This window comes from Eucyclogobius newberryi, unplaced genomic scaffold, assembly GCF_026437365.1.
Source record: "Eucyclogobius newberryi isolate DKJ021-1_F unplaced genomic scaffold, fEucNew1.0.hap1 SCAF_1, whole genome shotgun sequence".
Lineage (NCBI taxonomy): Eukaryota > Metazoa > Chordata > Actinopteri > Gobiiformes > Gobiidae > Eucyclogobius > Eucyclogobius newberryi.
Window position 1 is genome coordinate 48,389,266 of NW_027315723.1, and position 6,152 is coordinate 48,395,417.

Genomic DNA, 6,152 nt, shown 5'->3' on the forward strand with positions numbered 1-6,152 from the left:
TAATCTGTGTGTTCTTTCCAGCGTCCTGGGCCGCTGACTCACTCAGCTGCACCGCTGCGGCCGAGGCTCTGTCCCGGCTCAGGTCAGGACCCCCCCCCCCCAAACCCCGCCCGCGCCGGCTTCAGCAGCAGCAGTTACCAAGGTGACAGCATGTCAGGGAGCCACCAGGGAGGGTGGAGGTGCAGAGGGGAGGTGATGCACCATGCATCACCGCCTCTGATGGCTTTGTCAATACCAGTTAGACCCACAGGGAGCCCGGGCCGCAGTGACACGCCGGACAGGCCCCTCCGGAGCGCACGCACACGCAGGCCACACACTGTACTCCAGAGGCACAAATACACATCTACTTTATTTACTCTAGAAGACTGGAAAATGTACTCACAAACACTGCCGTTCAACAATACGGCGCAGGAGGGAGAGAGTGGCAGAGCGGTTACTTGGCGCTCGATGGAATGCTCTGGTTTTTGCAAATATTTAGAATGAGCTTTTTAGAGATGATGAACGATGGTGCCTGATTTTGTCTTAAAATGTGAAAAACAGAAGTAGTTCATTTCAAACTCCTCCACGTGTATCGCTCACCTCTCTAATGCAATCGTAGCATCATTATTTACTGTTCCCTGGTGAGTTTATGAGCGCTTTTCACCATTTTCAGAGCGCCAATAATGCCAATAGAACACTAACAAATTGTATTTAATTACCTTAAAGAAAATGCAAATATACCAAAATTTTCTTAGAGTTATGCCACAATTTACACCGAGCATCTTTATATCGCTCACACCTTACTATGATCGGTTAAATCCACCTGTCACTCACTCAGACAGGCGATGTGGGCGTGTCTTCAGTGTGTTAAAGCAGTGAAGAGAACAGTGGACGCCAGGATAAACTGACAGACTGACTGATCCAGACTCACTCCAAAGTGTCATGAAGAAGACAAGATGTTTCCCATGTTGTAGTTTTCTTCATAACGTGCAACAAGTGGCTGCATTTGTCACGAGGAACTGTTCATCCGGCCCACTCCGCTTTTCTGAACTGTTCATTGAAAGTCTTTTGGCACTAAAATCTTTCAAATGCTTGCATCAGTGAAGTGCAGGATGATTTACAGCAGCGCTTCTCAAACTGTGGGTGACACCGAGTATAGTCTATATCCACAGCTCATAATGAAGCTTTAGCTGTAATATCGTGATACAAATATATTACGTTTTCAGCGCTGGAACTTGTATTTTATAATGTATTACAATTTGGGAGTAACGTGCCCAACACTGGTAAAAATAGGCAACAATTCAAACACACAACAAGAGTTTGAACGTGCCGTGAACTCCCACACGAGCCACAATCACCTGAAAGGGACTGAAGATATGATACACAAAAGGGGTTTGTCTTGATACATTGCAGTAAATGTTGCTAAACCCAGTAGCAAGAGCAAGTCAGCGGCTCAAAATACAAATGTGTTACGAGTCGGGCCAGAGCGTGGCCGGTCCGTGTGGCTCTGTGCGCCATTAACCCGAGCGGAGGGGGCCCAGACCCCGCCCGCCGCCCCTTTAGCTCCGCCGCCGCCGCTCTCGTGTCTAACCATTTCCAGCCTGGTTTTAATAGATTACTAATGATCGCTCCCAGGTATTTCAAAGTTACACATTAGTGATGCAACTCGGTAATCCCGACGCTTTTCCTCCGGTTGTGTGTGAGTTTTCAGACGTGTGTTGTTGTTGTTTTTTTTTTTTGTGGTCTTAAGGCAGTGGAGTGAGTGTAAAGAAATAAGCACCAAATCTCAGGCGTCTATCTGAGGTGTAAGTAGTGGAAGTGCGGTTGGGGAATATGCCAAGCTGCGCCCCTGATTCCCCCTGTATCCAATCTGACCAATCCTCTTAGCAGCTCCTCCGACTTGAGCTGTGCCCTCCCCGGAAAAGCCGCTTCTTTCATCGGGCCTATTATGTCAATGTTTAATGCGCGGAGAGGGAGCGGAGAGGTACGGGGAAAAAATAATATGACAGAAACGCTTAGTGCCGGGGATGTCGAACGCTCGGGATCCACGCTTGTGCCGGGAGTACAGGGAGATAGTCTCTTACTGTAAACGCGATGGGCAAACAGAGCTGTCAGAGTCGGGAACGCTGTGGAGGAATGTTGAAGTGTGGAATGGAGGAAAATAGAACTCGTTTGGTGTTTGGAGAGAGGCCTGTGGATCGTGATGTGCAGCACCAAAGATTTAAACTAATGGCTGTATATTTTACGATGGGTTCCTATTCAATTTTCAATACAAGATAACGAAACATTTTTCCTTGACCTTTCTGGTCCAGGGGTCGCATTAGTGTTGCAACAATATGGACATTTTAGGTCGATTAACTGAAAACCAAACACTTGCTTTTTTGTTTTTTTTAGGAATATTTTTATCAAAGAAATATTGCTGTAAACCAATTCATTTTTATTCTAAACTAAGGGTCATATATATTTCAAAATGTATAGAACTAGTTGGAACACATAATACTTCTGCCTTCTTTGGGAAAAAGGAAACAGTTTGTTAAAGTTACAATTTATTTATCACTATATTTGGAATAAAATTTGCCTGAAACTTTTCTATTCTGTGACTTTCCTGTGTTATTTGATCAGATTGATCAGACTTTAGTCTTTGAACCTCTCAAGGTCGTGTGTCATCATCGTGTTGCTCCTCCTCAGCAGATCCTGGATCAGAAACTCTCTTTTCTCCCCTCTTTTAAAACCCTCACATTAAAGTTATTTGGAGTAAACACGTCTAAACTGGAGAAAAAGTTGTTAAATAATGACTGAAAAAAACATTGCGTTTATCGCTAGTGAATTCATTTATCTTATATTTATTGAAAATGTTTGTCTAAAACTTTTCTAGAGCTTTTAAAAGTCTGTAACGTTGTCATTTCTGGCTCTTCTGACCATAGAAACTAGATTCAAGTTTACAGTCTGCTCTGTAAGAAAGTAGCAGCACAAAGTCTCTGTCCACAGAGTTAAAACTCTTTCATTACAGGAGCGTAACAAGGACAGACTCAGTTACATGGTATCAGCTGATACAGATACAAGGCCGATATATCGGTGCAACAATCTCACAAAGGAAAAACTGCCCTCTAGCATTTAGTGTTTGGACATCTGAAAATATGTACTTCAGATATTCTTCCTGATGCAACATTTCTCTGATGATCTCTGCTTGGGTCTGATACAAAAGTAATATCCCAGTGAACCCTCAACCTCTGGGCAAGAATTACTCTAGACACACTGTACAGTCTCTGGTCAGTGTGGGCAGTGCCATCAAAATGCCTCAAAACAAAGGCTTATTCTTCTATAACCTTCCCAAAGACCACGTTTGTCGACAGAAATGGATTACTGCCAACTTTCTTACCAATGTCCATCTCATCAGTTCTCAGAATCTAAGCAGGACCGGGCCTTGGATGGGAGACCACTGCAGTACCAGGGGCCACAGTGGGGCGCTAGAGGAAATGTTGTTGTGTCCTTAGGCAAAACATTTCACCCACATTGTCTAGTAAAGCGCTTTGACTGTCTTGAAGGTGGAAAAGTACTTTATAAATATACTGTAATAATGATGGGGAACCCATGGCCTTCCAGAAATCACTCCAGATTGTGCTAATGAACGTTAGCTTGCACACAGTCTTAGCCTCATTTCCTGCTGTCCAGGTGTTATATTTTAGGATGAGACAGTCGCCCACACAAAGTGAGTGCTCTTGAAGGTTTTGAGGCATCGTCCGTACGAGGTGGACGAGGACTTTGATGTAAATGTCAGTGTTGTCAGCGACACGCCGGGCAGTTGATAAGGATCATTTTCAGTGAGCTGCGCTATTTACAGTTAAGAAAAATAGCTACAACATACAACAAATAAGTCACTCAACAAGTAAGTAACTCATGAATATGTTTTTTAGCTTTTTCTTGCTTAATTTTTTGTCCGTGGAGCTTTTGTTTTTCTCAAATTAGCATTGTAGGGTCAAAGGGAAACTAAAAGTCGTTCCTCCATTGTGGCTCTGACTGTGCAAAGCTTAGGTAGCTTGTGCTAACCAACGTTGGGTGTCACTAATACTTAATATATGTATACTAATACTTGAAGTAACTTAAAGTAATGCAACACATAACCAAAAATACCTGTGATTAAATAACAGTTACCATATTTTTTTATAAGTTTTCATTGTATTGGCCGGGGTGCGACTTATACTCCAGAGCGACTTATATGTGTTGTTATTCAATTGAGGAAAATCTCTAAACTCTCTAAAAGGAAATGGTGTCTCAAAATGATCTGGAACTCATAATTCATGCTTTTGTCTCTTCACGTTTCGACTCTTGTAACAGTTTGTTTTCCTGCTTAAACAAGAAGGAACTCTCTCGTCTCCAGCTGCTCCAGAACTCTGCAGCGAGGATCTTAACCCACACAAATAGAAGGGCCCACATTTCACCCATTCTCAAAGCCCTTCACTGGCTGCCGGTCTCCTACTGGATACAGTTTAAAATTGTAGTCCTGACTTTTGGAGCCTTGCATGGTCCGGTCCCTCTGTACATCAGCAGAAGAAGAATCGGCTATTTTCCATGTTGTTCTCTAATCTGTTATATGAAATTATTATTATAAGATTAAATGTCTGTTCTTGGTCTTGGATTATATCAAATACATTTCCCCAAAAATGCGACTTATACTCCAGTGGAACATTCTTTGGGCTGGTGCGACTTATACTCTGGAGTGACTTATAGACCGGAAAATACCGTAATAAAAAAATCCTCTTTGACACCAACAATGTCAGTCTGGCTCATGTAAGAACCAAAAACATGGAGACTTATCTGGACAAAAATGCAAAACAATTAGCACTTATACCACAATTCCAAATTTCACTGTAGTTTGATCATCAATACTAATAACACTAAAAAATAATAAACCTCTATATGCTGCCGTTAGGTCAGTTGATAAGCAGTGAAAATGTGTCACAATGATGCAGACGAGTCAGATCTATGTTTCACTGTCGTAGGTGAATATGGACCAGTAGATTCACTCTGTCACTGCATCCAACAGATCAGTGTGTGGAGGCAAAACAACTTCCTCCAGCTGAACTCAAACAAGACTGAAGTCATTGTCTTTGGCCCAAAGAAACAAAGAGAAAGTGTTAGTGTCACCTCCAGAGTCTCGCTCTAAAACCTACAAATCAAGTTAGAAATCTGGGGGAAATAATGGACTCAGACTTGAACTTTAACAGCCACATCAAATCAATAACATCAGCAGCTTGTTACCATCTAAAAGACATTACTTATCCATGCGTTTGTCTCCAGTAGATTAGACTACTGTAACGGCCTGCTCACTGGCCTCTCCAAACGAGCTGTAAAACAGCTGCAGTACATCCAGAACGCTGCTGCTCGGGTCCTGACTAGAACCAGGAAGTATGATCACATTATTCCTGTTCTCAGGTCTCTGCACTGCCCCCTGTGGCTCAGAGAAGAGACTTTAAAGCAGCTCTGCTTGTGTACAAGTCTCTCCATTGCCTAGCACCAAAGTACATCTCAGACATGTTAGTGCCATATGAACCATCTCGGACTCTGAGGACCTCAGGGACCGGCCTCCTGCTGGTGCCAGAGTCAGGACTAAACATGGACCGGCCTCCTGCTGGTGCCAGAGTCAGGACTAAACATGGACCGGCCTCCTGCTGGTGCCAGAGTCAGGACTAAACATGGACCGGCCTCCTGCTGGTGCCAGAGTCAGGACTAAACATGGATCGGCCTCCTGCTGGTGCCAGAGTCAGGACTAAACATGGACCGGCCTCCTGCTGGTGCCAGAGTCAGGACTAAACATGGACCGGCCTCCTGCTGGTGCCAGAGTCAGGACTAAACATGGACCGGCCTCCTGCTGATGCCAGAGTCAGGACTAAACATGGACCGGCCTCCTGCTGGTGCCAGAGTCAGGACTAAACATGGACCGGCCTCCTGCTGGTGCCAGAGTCAGGACTAAACATGGACCGGCCTCCTGCTGGTGCCAGAGTCAGGACTAAACATGGACCGGCCTCCTGCTGGTGCCAGAGTCAGGAATAAACATGGGGAATCTGCGTTTCAGTTTTATATCTTCTAAGTTATAACCACGTGTTTACAGCTACCGTATTTTCCAGGCTATAAGTCGCAACGGAGTATAAGTCTCACCAGCCAAAAAATGCATA